Raw genomic sequence first — 14,587 nt, 5'->3', positions numbered from 1 at the left:
AATAAAGACTGAAAAGAAAATGGGAAGATTTGAGGGATTCTCATCCGGATTTCTGTTAGTTTGAAAGTCCGAGTCAACAGAATCTCTCCGCTCCTCCCTCAAATCAGCTGAAGGACCTTTTAAAATATTGACTATAAAAGAGACGATTTCAGAATAAGAGAAGACTTGCTTGCCATCACAGTCTGCGATTGATTCTGTCTTGCCAAAAGTGTGTGTATAATATCCTGTGATGACTCCAATGTTCTCTGCAGGTCAGGTTAACAGAATTTATACATAATTTTAGGTGGCTAGCAATGAATAATGGGGCTGCTTTTCCTAGAGTTATTCTGAGGGACATCAAAAAAGGAGACGAAAATAAAAACAGGAGAGTACATTTAAAGATGTCTAAGATGTAATTCAGAATCCACTGGTGAAAAAACCTCCCTTTTTTCACATCCGTCTAAAATGCTATATTATGTATTGCTCCCTGTTAGACCAGGCATCCTTGGCGTGGTTTCCCCCAGCCTTCTTGCCTTCTGACCCCCTGTTTTTCTGAATTCATTTTTGCTGGCTTTAGGATTCTGTGCACTTTACCACTGCTAACCTGTGCAAAAATGCAGGTGTTATGTAGTCTAAACATGGTGATATTTGCTTATCCACAATTGGCATATTTTATTTGCTTGTAAGTCCCTAGTAAAGTGCACTATGTGTGCCCAGGGCCTGTAAATTAAATGCTACTAGTGGGCCTGCAGCACCAACTGTGCCATCCACTACAGGAGTCCTTTAAACATGTCTCATGCCTGCCACTGCAGAGCCTGTGTGTGCAGTTTTAAACTCCCATGTTGACCTCACAAGTGCACCCTCTTTACAAGCCCAATACTTACTTTTTATTAAATGCAAAGTCACCCCTAAGACAGACCCTAGCTATCCCTATAGGCAGAGAGAGATGTATATAAAAAGTTAAACATATAGATTTAAGTTTAATATGCTGTGGTAGTGAAAAACGATTACATTTGTTTCTCACTACTGCAAGGCCTACCTCTCCCTAAAGTTAACATTAGGGCTACCTTGGAATAGTCTTTAAGTATAATTTCCAATTGTGAAAAGATAGACATTTGGGGTTTGGTGTCTTTGGAGTCACAATTTAAAATCACGTCTTATGGTGAAGTCGGATTTCAAATTGTAAGTCTGAAAATGCCACTTTTAGAAAGTTGGCATTTTCTTACTTTAAATGTTCTGCGCCTCTGCCTGTCTGAACAGACGTTTGGGGCGGGTGAAAGCTGGGCTTTGTGCATTCCCTCTAGACAGTCATGTGTCAAGGAAATTGGGGTCTGACATTTATATCCTGATGGCCCATCACCAGGTTAATGGGCTCACAAGGCTAGATTGGAGGAAGAAGCTGACACACCTGAATAGGGCTGTGCCTGTCCCCAGACACACAAAGAGCCACACAAAGAGCTACATAAAACCCTGTAGAGTGTCTGGAGCCAGGGAAGGAAGAGCAGTGAGCTTGTGCACTTTAAAGGCTCAACTTGGTATAAGTACTGGACCTCAAGCTCCACCAAATCAGTACATTTCTGGATCTGAGGACATTTTGCCGGGAAGATGGTCTGCTGTGCTGCCAGGAGGGACTGCCACTCTGATGAATTGCTTTACTATGTTGGGCTGTGTTGGAATCCAAGGGCTTGTTGGCTTGCCTCCTACACTGTAGTCTCAGAGTAATCAAATACTTCCTACAATCCCGCTCAGCTGCTGGACTCTTCAAACTGTGAGTCCTGTTCTGCCAAGAGGTGCTAATCCAGTCCTGGGCCTTGAAAGGGAACTCTACAGCTGTTTTCCTGCCAAAATGCACCCACCAACGCTGTTGCACCAACCAGAACTGCTGCATCCTCCCTCTACATCAACACATCACTGCTGCTGCTGAGAATAAGGACTTCCCATTGCTGACTGCATGGCACAGGATCGACACATCAAAACCAGCTGTGATGCATCACTTTCACAGCGCCGGATGTGCAGCACAACAAAGATGCATCACCCCCATCACAAGGGTTTCAGTTCAGCATCTCCAGGACATTGATTCGACAACTGTGTGGCTTGACGACAACACATACCTCGGACTGCACGGATCAGAACCAGCGCATTGCCTCTACATCAACTCTCCGACATCAATGCAACTCTCCATCCAAGATACTTTTTAGTAGGGCCTGTGTGGGTTCTGTAACTGGCAGGTCCTCCATCATGGTCAGCCTGAATTTTGGGTTTACTCCAGTCTAGCACGACTTCAACTTGCCTTTTAGCACTAATGATTTCTAAGCACACTATTGCAGATTTTGCTTTAAAAAAATCATATCTCAATTTCTACTTATTGGATTTTTGTTGTTTTGTTTGTTTTACTCATGAAAATGTTCTTTACTTTTCTAAACTGGTGTGGAGACATTTTGAGGTGTTTTCACTGTGCTATTGTAATTTAAGTGTTGAACAAATACTTTACACGTTGCCTCTTAAGGTAAGCCTGACTGCTCAATGCCAGGTTACCAGAGGGTATGCACAGATCAATTTAGGTTGGGTATCTGACTTACCCTGACTAGGACTGTGGTACCCAACTTGGAAGAGGTGCATATCTCTGCCAACTAGAGACCCAATTTCTAACATTCCTGTTAGACCTGACTGCCTTAGGGTGGTCACCCCCAACTTTTTGCCTGCCTCCCTCCACTTTTTGACACTGTTTTTGCTGGTTTTAGGCCTCTGTGCACTTTACCACTGCTAACTAGTGCTAAAGTGCATATGCTCTCTCTCTTAAAACATGGAGACATTGGCTCATACTCAATTGTCATATTTAATTTATTTGTAAGTCCCTGGTAAAGTGTGGTGCATGTGCTCAGGGCCTGTAAATTAAATGCTATTTGTGGGCCTAAAGCACTGATTGTGCCACTCACATAAGTAGCCCCATAATCGTGTCTCAGGTCTCCTATTGGTACTGGAAGATGTGTTGATATCTAAAGATAAAAGGAGACATTTGATATGGTTATTGTGTGTACATTAGAAGATAATGGGGGTCATTCTGACCCTGGCGGTAATTACCGCCATGGCGGAGGTCGGCGGTAGCACCGGCAACAGGCTGGCGGTGCACCGCTGGGCATTCTGACCGCGGCGGTTCAGCCGCGGCCAGAAACGGAAAGTCGGCGGTGTCCCGCCGACTTTCCGCTGCCCTTGAGAATCCTCCATGGCGGCGGAGGGATTCTGACACCCCCTACCGCCATCCAGTTCCTGGCGGTTCTCCCGCCGGGAACAGGATGGCGGTAGGGGGTGCCGCGGGGCCCCTGGGGGCCCCTGCAGTGCCCATGCCAATGGCATGGGCACTGCAGGGGCCCCCGTAAGAGGGCCCCAAAAAGAATTTCAGTGTCTGCCTAGCAGACACTGAAATTCGCGACGGGTGCAACTGCACCCGTCGCACCTTCCCACACCGCCGGCTCAATTCTGAGCCGGCGTACTCGTGGGAAGGGTGTTTCCCGCTGGGCTGGCGGGCGGACTTTCGGCGGTCGCCCGCCAGCCCAGTGGGAAAGCCAGAATGACCGCTGCGGTCTTTTGACCGCGGAGCGGTCTTTCGGCGGGAACCGCGTGGCGGGCGGCGACCGCCGTCCGCCGCGGTCAGAATCACCCCCAATGTCTGATAATACATAGGAGGTATCGGTTTATACATTGTATTGTCCACTCTCTACTATACAACTAAGCTTTAAAAATTCTTATGAGCAGCAATGCAGTTAAAGTGAATATGGTAACTGCAAATAATACTCTGAGTTAACACATGCTACTCACTAATGAGAACAACCTTCAAGGTTAGGCAATAACTTTCCCCTTTCATATGAAAATCATCCATCAATAGTACTGTATATAGTTCATTTATACCCATTGTCAAATATGTACTGGTTACTATCAGTCCCTTCATTCTATATCCGTCTCTCACCAATGATTTAATGCCCATGTTATGCCACTGAATTCTCTTATGAAAAAAGTACTGCAGTACTCATTGGAAAGGGCAAAACACAGTCTGTAACCCTAACTTATTTTATTTGCATTTTAGTCAGTTTGCTAAAATCCAAAATGATTCTCCTGAGTTCCTCAAATTATGCAGCAGAAAAATTCACAATCTGTGGCAACATCACCACTGGAAATACTGTCCTTCAAGTAAGAGCATATTTCACACCAATCCATCTTGGTAGGAGCCTGCAGATGTTGAATAGTGCACGCACTTAGGCTCTGTCAACTCTCTGAGGAACCATCCCTGAACCCATACCAGAGGGAGCTCAAAACACTTTTGTTCAAGAAGTATGTGGCCTGTTGAGCCTTGGTCTCTTTGCTTATAAGGCAGCACATGATATAAATAGATTATGGGGGTCATTTACAAGTTTGGCAGTAGCAGGACTGCCATGTTGACGGCGGTAGTCATACTGTCAACAAGCTGGTGAAGAAGACTTCCAAATTATGACCCTGGTTGTCTTCCCAATACAATACTGCCAGTGCGGTCAGGCTGCCACGGACGGTGGTAGCCACCTTCAGGACAGCGGACACCATGTTCTGCTGGACAGATTACGAGGCTGCACACCTCCAAGGTTTCCACTGTGGCCACACCACCATGGAAATCCTAATGGAAGCCAACAGTATAAAAGGAGACACTCACCTTCTGGAACACATACCCGTCCAGGGCTACCATGGAGCCTGAACTGCACGTCCTATCACTGCTCCTGCTCACACAATGACTCTGGAACCAGTGACGACGACAACAACCATGAGTACACACATCTACATGACACTGTAGGGAAACGCCAAAGTACCCAAGCACATGCAACATACACATGCGAGACGGTTGGTGAGGGCAATAAACACACATTACCCCACACTAATACGTACACATACAATACACACACCAGCCCGCAGACACAGCACCAGCATAGTCAATCGCAACAATACGCAACACCACAGATTCACACAGCTACACCACAACTGCAACATAAAGGCCACGGTAAGCAAATACAACACACACCTCCCCCTGACAGTACATACATGCAACAACACGTAACAACACCAGACATCCAATGCACACTATCACACAGCCATATAACGAAGCATATGTCATACCATGCTAACACAGCACACAACTTTTCTGAAATACCCATAACTACAAACATGTACACACTACAACCACAGAAAGGCACACAACACAACCATTACACATGTCAACACAAACAATACATGTAATGTCAACATACATGCAAATTCCAACCACAACTATTTCCTACATACAATACACTGCCATCACAGTGGGACAAATGCCAGATCCACACCCATACATGCTGCCCAGACACAACAGCCAGCACAACCACACACACACACGCACATGTCACTCACACACAAACCAAAGCAGGCAAGACCAAAACAGTCATGTGGAAAGAAAGGCAGGACAGATTTGTGACCATGGGACCAACAACTGGTTGGCTCAGATATATTAAAAAGTATAAATATGGAAGAAATAAATAACTATGTACAATATAAAAGGCCATAGGCCAGTCCAAACTTCAAAGTGCACAATGCACAAATGGCACTTCTGTGTGCCGCTACATGACTCCTGACTGCTATATGACCATCACAGGGTAGGAGCATCAAGGTGGCAGGCAGGCACCTCAGAGATTAGGAGGGGCTAATGGGGGTTTGGACTTGGTTTTGGGAGGGGTCCTAGGGTGAGCTTTAGGGGAGGGCTGGGAACACTTGGGAGGGGTTGACTTCTTGGCAGGGGGAGGGGCATGTGCACTAGCAGGGAAAGCAGGGGGGGCATGGAGGTGGAAGGGCTGGACTTGGAGAGGGAGACAGACCATTTGTGGATATCACAGGGTGGGAGAGGAGTGGGGAAGAGGGACAACTCCTAGAGAAACACCTTTTTAAACTCATGGGGCAGTCATGGCAAAAGGGTTAGAGAGTGGAGGGTGAGGGAGTGCTTGTAGGAGATGTCTTGGTGGATGTCTTGGTTGCAAGTACATGCGAAGAATGCTTGTGTGTGCTGGGCGTTTGTTGGATGGGTGAATGTGGGTGTTTATGTGTCTTGGGAGAACAGGGGAGGAGGTGCAGGGAGATGCCATGCTGGATGGGTGAGTGTCTGTTGGGGTGGTGTCTGCAGGTATGGACGATGTGCTGCATGTGGGTGTGTTAGTGGTTTGTGATGGCTGCAGGTGTGGTGACGGGTAAATGTCTGCGGGTCTGCTATTGTGCTGACTGTGGGTAGGATAGGAGTTGTGGCTGTATCAGTGAATGTTGGTGTGGTGTGTCTGGTGTGGGTGGTGGGGGAGTCTGTGCAGGTAGTGGATGTTGGTGTGTCTGCAGGTGGGTGTTGTTTGTGTGCATGCTGGTGGTGGGTCTTGTGGCGCATGTGTTTCTCAGATGTAGCCTTGGATGTTGAGGTGGGTGCATGCTTGTCTGTCTGTGCGCTTTGGATGGGTTTGGGAAGAGCAGTTTGGGATTGGGAAGAGGTAGGTGGAGGGGGTCCGGAAGACAAAGTGTGACTGGCTTCCATCAGTGTGGAGGCCAGAGCATGAAAGGATCTCTGTAAGCCGGCAAGTGCACCATGAATGCCCCACAGGAACACATTGCTCTGCTGGACATGAGCTGCCAGTCCCAGGATGGCATTCACGATGGTCGACTGACCCACAGAGATTGACCTCAGGAGGTCAATAGCCTCCTCACTGAGGGCAGCAAGGCTGACAGGGTCATTGGCAGAGGTGCCTGTAGTGAAGGAGAGGCTCACCCTCGTGGGTGAGCGGGAACAGAGAACTGGATGGGGAACTAAAGGGAAGGTAGTGGTAGTAAGGGGGGTGGTGGACAAAGATAGTACTGGGGTGGTCCCAGATGGGTCCGCCACTGCCAACGAGTGTCCACTGGAGGACGATTCCGAAGATGACGGTGAAGATCCGGTCCCGCCGCCACTCCCCTTGCCCTCTGTGCCACTAGGTCCCTCATTGTCGCTGGTAGCAGCCCTCCAGGTCTCGTGGCCTGCAGTATCCCCACTTGCCTGCGCCCCGTCTCCTGGCCTGCCGATGCTGATGCACACAAATAGAGAGAGAGAGACAGAGGGCGGGAGTTAGATAGAGTGAGAGGGAGGGAGAGGGTTAATAAATATCTCACATACACACATTTAGGCATGCATATCTGTAGGAATACATCTCCTGGCAAGCCTATCTCTGGGGCCAATACACATCCTACGTCATGTCACAAAATGTAACCAATATCCGCCCCTGTATGGCAAGCCTCACAGCCATATCTAAATCCAAGTAAGTCAGCACATCTGCAGTTATCCACATAATCACCACCAAAGCCATGTTTGCATACACATCATGCCCTGGTTGAAGTACAAGTGACTACCAGAATCCTCTTCATACCTCTCCATACATCTATCACCTATTGAAATTGCAGGTGACTGAACAAAAACATCACACCTGTTACAACATCTGATCAGTCCATGTCCTTTGTAAAGTTCCATGTTAGTGAATACAACTCAAACTCACACACCACCTGCCTGCCACATAACATGGCTGACCTAACACTCTGTACAGAAAAACTAATAGTGAACTGATAACTGATGTAGCAACTAAAAGTATGACACCCATACAGGTAACATCTGATGTGTAGAATACAAGTCAGGAGCACAGGCATGTGAAAACTTTTAGCCAATCAAAGAGGAAGATCTGCAGACACATAACACAATAATACCACTACTATTCTTACGACTAAGTGCATCTACAATGGCCCAGATGGCACACATTACACTTACATACTCAATCACTGAGTGCTGTGTCACAACCGATGAGCTTCGGGAACACATATATGACATCATGGCCCACATACAGTTCCACCAGAGATGCAGTTTCAATAGTTGGACTTCACAACATGATAACACCATCCTCACTCATATCATTCCAGACCTGTGATAACCTGTACCTAAGTCAATACAACAGACATGTCAGACGGAAAAGACATATAAACATTATGCAAACAAGGACCAACATGACTGACATAGTACTGACTGCATATCTCACATCTACATAGTGCAGCTACAGGAAGGAGGGAACAACACATTTTGCACATCAACATCTCATGAGTCATACAACACCGAATCCTGTCCAGATCAACCACTTCAGCCAGGCCAAGGGTTTCAGTCATTGTCCCACTCCATCAGATGTGCCCCCAAGTAATTGAGACATGACATGGGCTGAAACTACTCACTGATGCACTGTAATTGCTAGGACTTTGGCATACATGGCATTCACATTGCATATTGTCAAAGGTGAGGTATACCTAGGCACTTACCACCTTTAGTACAATCCCATTGGGTCCAAGGTCAAATTCCCACTAGTCTAGCACATGGAAGTGCATGACAATTGCAAACAAAACAAATCATACACACAAATAAATGTATCCTACTGTTGCAACCTTCACATATATCATAGGTAGGAGATGAACATAATATGGGGATTGGATACAATTAGCAAGCCAAAAGTGAAGTCCTATACAGGCCACATCTGTTGTGGAAATTTAATGGCTGCCTCACAAGGAATCTATACCAGCACCAGTACTTGATGTCTATACTTCCTGTGCAAAAACAAGAGTCACCCAGTGGCAAACACAGGTGTGTAATACATATGGGAGTGGGCTTACACCTTAGAGCCACTAATGCTCAAATGCTGATAGATGGACCAGGTCATACCCAATGGGTAGTGTGAAACACAAGCTCACATCCATAGAAAAGGCAGAACGGAGTCACACAATTGCCAATGCTGTTTGACCATCTACACATGCAAACATAGAGATGTCATGATACAGGAGATGTACATCCACTGACAGCAAACCATGAAGACACACTTACAAGTAATACACAGGATGGGTGGGTACTACCCACCTCCAATTGTCTACATATTTATTGCACAAACTACATTGTCATAGAAGCTACAGTGAGGCACCTGACACCATACAACCAGAGTGAACTCCCAGGATACAGTCAGTACTCACCCCCTTGTGGCTGCTGTGCTGCCCTCAAATGCTCATCCACCTCAGGGTAGGCCACCACCAAAATGGAGGCCATTAGCGAGGCCAGGCTCTGACAGGCACCCCTCCCTCATTGGGGGACATCCCCAGCTGGGCCTCTGAGGTCTTCCGGGCCCAGCGTCTCAGGTCTTCCCACTGCTTGCAACAATGGGTGCTCCACAGGCTGTGGACCCCCAGGGTCCGCACTTGGTTGGCGATGGCAGCCAGATCCCTTTTTTCGGATGGGATGACACAGACAGAGGGAGAAAGTCATGTACACTGGTACCATACCAACAGAAGTGGGCAAAACACATCTGTCTCAGCAAGGGCCCACACATACCCATCCTCTCTGCAAACATGCCTTCACTTAATTCCCTCTGCATCCATATACTCCCTCACCGGTTCACTTGCATGAAGCAGCATCACACACAACCCCTATCACACATGACTATGGCATTGGACTCACCTGCTCCTCTGGTGCCCCTATATAGTTGTTCATACAGGGGTAGGACCCTCTCCACAAGCTTCTCCAGGTCTTCGGGGGTGAAGGCTGTGGCTCTATCACCTGAAGGACGTGGCATGATGACTCCCAGAGACAGTACTCAGCAGCTCACATAGTGGAGGACTTGCTAGCAACAGTGTCAGGAGTCAAGTGAGCAAGGCTGCAGAAAAGTGCTGTGATGGCCACCACGTCCAGGACCGTCACCGCCGGCGGTCATCACCATTGGCACCAGTCTGCCATGGGCAGCAATGTTAACCAATGACAAGTTGCACGGCAGTTGCGACCGCCTACCGCCATGACAACATCCGCCGTCTGACCTAAGTCACTTCCAACTGTCCACTTCAGCAGTACAGGCAGCCGCCATTTTGGGCACATATTAACTATGGATGTCCCAAAATAAGTTCACTCAAATGGCAGTGTGGGCCAATGATAGGCCATCATGGTTATGGCAAAAATACTCACAGTCATGACACAATGACGTGATGTGGCATAATACAGGATGATTGACATGGTCTGATACTCAGAGGCACATAGGAGATTAAACTGTTGGTATATTTCATAACATTTGATCACCAGTGCAGGACAGCTCAGTCTGCCACATATGGTATATCAAACATGTGGCATTTGTTCCTTATGACGTACATGTCTGGCAATGTGCGGCAAAGATGGTGTCCATAGCGCTTCAGCATGACCAATTTAGTATATGTCAGCAGTGCTATGCATGCCCTAGAGTGTTATGTGTGTGTCATATTTACATCTACTGCTTACATGTCTCATCTGCTTTATTCAGTGTACATTCTCTCCTCTCAACCTAGATATCCTGCCATGAAGAGAATGAGACAACCACTGGTGTACTGTCCACTAGTTGCCTTGCAACCATGGAGGACAGGCATGAATTCCAGACCTATCGTCTGAATAATCAGATCCTCATGGATCTGTGTACACAGTTGGAGCCAAATCTCTTGCCAGCCATACACTATCCCTATTGCATCCCTCCCACAGCAGAAGTCTTGTCAATGCTACACTTTCTTGCCACAGGCTCCCTTCAGAATACAGTGGGCTTAACTGCAGGGATGTCTCAGCCCATGTCCAGTCTGGTGTTGAAGGATGTACTGTGTGCTTTGTTAAAGCACCTGGATAGCTACATCAGGCTCCCTCAACATGCAGACTTGGCTTATGTGAAAGCAGACAGATGATATGGGACACATTCCTCATGTGGAAGGGGCCATTGTTGGCAGTCATATAGCCCTGTTTCCTACCAGTGCAAATGAACAGGTGTATAGGAACAGGAAGAATTACCGCTCCATAAATGTTCAGATGATGTGTCTGGCAGACCAGTACATCTCACAAGTCACATCCAAGTATCCTGGATCTTTGCATGACTCCTACATTTTGAGGAACAGCAATGTCCCACACATGATGGCATGACTACACACAGAGGGCCTGGCTCCTAGGTATATATGCAATGTAAGGTGTTTCACTACTATGGCACCTGTCATCACTGTCTGCCCCTTCGCTGTACCTGTAATTTCACTGGTCCTTCATTTGTGCACACAGGTGACTTTGGCTATCCTAACCTTCCTTGGCTGTTGACACCAGTGAGGTACACTGCCACAGAAGGTGGACACCATTTCAATCAGACCTACAGGAGGACGATAAGTGTAATCAAATGAACATTTGGCCCCCCGAAGGTCAAATTCAGGTGCTTGGATCTCCCTGGAGGTGCCCTCCTCTGCTCACCCCAAAAGGTATGCCAAACAATATAGCCCTGAGACGTCAGATACCATTGCTAGCTGATGAGGGTAAGGCAGCTGGACTAGTGGCCGGAAATGCTGATATGACAAATGATGAGGAGGCAGAGGAGGAAGGCGCAGCTGACTCAAGGAATGAGCTCATCAGCTAGTATTTCCAGTGACGTACAGGTATGTTTATTGGTGGTTTTATGTCTTGTATGTCCATAGTCATTGGTGACAATAGTCCTCCTGACTTGAATCATCAGTGGGGGTTTTATGTGGTCCTATCCCAATGTGTGACATGTGGGAGCTGACTGACAGAATGTAAGGTACACAATAAAAGTCTTTCAGCTCTAACAGGTGTTTTCACTGCAGTTTCCTACATTCACAACTCAAATGGACAAACCTGTATAGGGCTATGCTGGCTGCTTTCTCCTTTTCTCATGTCATTCCACCCACTGACAGTGATAGCCTCTGATACCTATGATTTGAGAGATTCATTTCCATAGTCATTGGTAAGTGATAGCAGAAAAGTTGGTTGTACATGACAGTTTGCAGGTAAAGTTTATAGTGTGAATAATCTGTGACAGTGATGTTTAGGTATTATCTGGGGAGGCCCTGCTTAGGAGGTATTCTGGAATGTGCAGGTCATCAATGACTTGCATATGTGGTATGTGTGGCATCATGCCTTCCTTCCTGATGGTACTCTCTGTCATGGTATATTTGCAGGTTGGAACACTTACTACACCCTTTTCTTGGCCAGGGTGTATACCTTTCTGACATGTGCCCTTGGACATATCTGTTGAACTGTGTCTCCTGCTGAGGAAGCCTCCCTCTGCTGTCCATTCAACTGCTTATTGACTGTAGAGGGCCATTACCAGAACAGTTTTGTCATACATGACATTAGTTGGTGTTTAATTAAAGCCAAATATACAGTAGTTGTGTTCCATGGTGTTTACTGTGCATATCATGATATTGTATGGCAAAAAATAGGTGCATACACTGTCCATCAGGTGATGAGTGAGGTCCTGATAGATGGTATCATCAGAGTAGGCGCTACAGCAGTTGGTTGCACAGGTCCAGTGTCTATGTTCCTTTGTAGAATGGAGTAATGGCACTGAACAGTCAACAGGGTGTCTCAGTGGCACACAAGGGAGAGAAATAAGGAGAGGTTCACTTGCTGGTAGAGGGTTTGCTCTTGGCATCTGCTCCAGCTGGATGTCTGGATGGATGTCCACATTTGCGGGGCCTACTTCAGCTACAGAGGGGGGGTTTCTGAGGCCTGTTGTTTCCCTGGCAGGTCCTCCATTCCACTAGCTGCCGCTGATGTAGATGGTTCAGATGGTGTGTTGCTAGTGGAAGGGGCCTGCTGGTGGGTGGAGGAAGCACACAGGGCAGTGTCGATGTCCCTCAGCACCCCTACAATAGAGGCCATGTTGGCATTGTGGGACTGCCACTGCTGCATTACCCTTGTGGTAGTGCCTCTGCAGCCTTTGGTTTCCCCCCCAACATGGTTATAATTTGGCCCATCCTGTACTGGGATTGTTGGTATGCTCCCAGGACATGAGAGATGGTTTCCTGGTCAGTAGATTCCCTTGGGGGCCCCCTCCTCTGGCCCACAGCTTCCTTCCCACACCCCCTGCCCCCAGGTGCCTGTGTCCCTGGCATGGTGTGCCCACTCACAGTGTATGCAGGACCTTCATTGTCTGGGGTGTCATGGGTCGATTCATGTCCCTGCACTGTGGGGGATACAGCAGTTTTTACAGTCCTTGGGACACAGTTTTGTGGATGATGGGTTGGCTGTGATGTTGATGCCACAGGGTTGGGGGGATTGATGTGGGCAGGGTGAGGTAGGGAGTCGTAGACTGACCAGGTGTCCCAGATGGGCCAGGTAGGTTGTCAGTGTCCAGACATCCAGGCCTGTTGTGCTCACTGGGGCCTTCATCCTGAGGAGGGGTGGCAGTCTCTGGTATCCTCTCCATGGTGGCACTGGCAAGGGTACCTGTGGATTGAGTAAGGGACCGAGTGACACATAGTAAGTGTGTTTGGGTATCTGTTTATCAGATACATACAGTGGCTTAACATGCTTCCCAGCAATGACAATGACAGATGCTGCACAGCATACCATTAGTAGTAGATACTAGTCTGTGAAGTGTATACCATACTCCATGTTGGTTGATGTCAAGCAGGTTTGGTTAACTATAGCTCTGTGGATGTGTTCAGGTACCTACTGATAGTTCACATGACTGCTCAGCACTGTTACCTAGTGACTAATGAAGGTTGCCAGATGTGACTCGAAATGGCTGGACATTGCAGCATGGTGTACCAGTGGGAGGAGAGTATGTGAGTATGCAAGGTTAAATGTCCTGTCTGTGAATGTTGTGCATGTGCATGGAGTCTGCCATCTTATATTCCATACCATGATGAGTCCATTTCAGGGCTGGAGACCAGAATAAGTGGGAATTTGGATTAGTCACAGAGCTGTAGCTGTGTTTAGCCTTGGTTGGCATTGTGGTGTGCCATTGCATTGCTGTTACTGCCCTGTATTGGTCCCAACACATACCATCTAGTTGGTATAACTAGTACAATGGTCATACATGTAAGGGATGTGAGGTGATGTGCACATTGCAGAATTTCACATAGATGGGCTAGTGCATTGTGAGGGCTGTAGTGATAGTATTAACCAATGCTATCTGTGCCTTTGGCAAGGGCTGTGTGGGCAGTTGGGCTGGGTGGCAGTGTCACATGCAGGAGGGGCATTAGGTGTATAGGTGGGAGGTGTTGAGAGACATAAAGTAAAATGGGGAGTATTCGGGTGGTGAGGAGGCATGCAGGACATGGCAACTGTATGAAATGGATGTTGTGGGTATTTACCAGAGTCCAGTCTGCCAGGTATTCCAGTCAGGCCCTCGGGATGCAGAATGTACAAGTCTTTTCATCCCAAGATGTGAACTGTGGGGGAGGAGATGGGGCCCCACCGCCAGACTTGTGAACTGTGATCTAGTGTTGTGATGCCATGGACTGTACCTTTCCCTATAGGTCATTCCACCTCTTCCTGATGTCCTTCCTTGTGTGTGGATGGCTGCCTACTGAGTCAAATCCAGTTTCCTGGCAATTGAAGTTTGCTGGACCTGTGCTCCAAACAGTTGTGGCTCCATCCTGACAATTTAATCCACCATGACCCTCAACTGTGAATTGTGGGTGCTTTTGTGGGGGCATGGTAGTGGTTGCGTTGGGGGGGTTGTGTGTTTAAGGGTGCAGTGTTGGGAGATTGAAGGAGTTGTGGGTGGTGTGTTGTGAGTGTTGG

The sequence above is a fragment of the Pleurodeles waltl genome, chromosome 2_2 (genome assembly GCF_031143425.1).
Source record: "Pleurodeles waltl isolate 20211129_DDA chromosome 2_2, aPleWal1.hap1.20221129, whole genome shotgun sequence".
Taxonomy (NCBI): domain Eukaryota; kingdom Metazoa; phylum Chordata; class Amphibia; order Caudata; family Salamandridae; genus Pleurodeles; species Pleurodeles waltl.
This window is presented reverse-complemented; position numbering follows the sequence as displayed.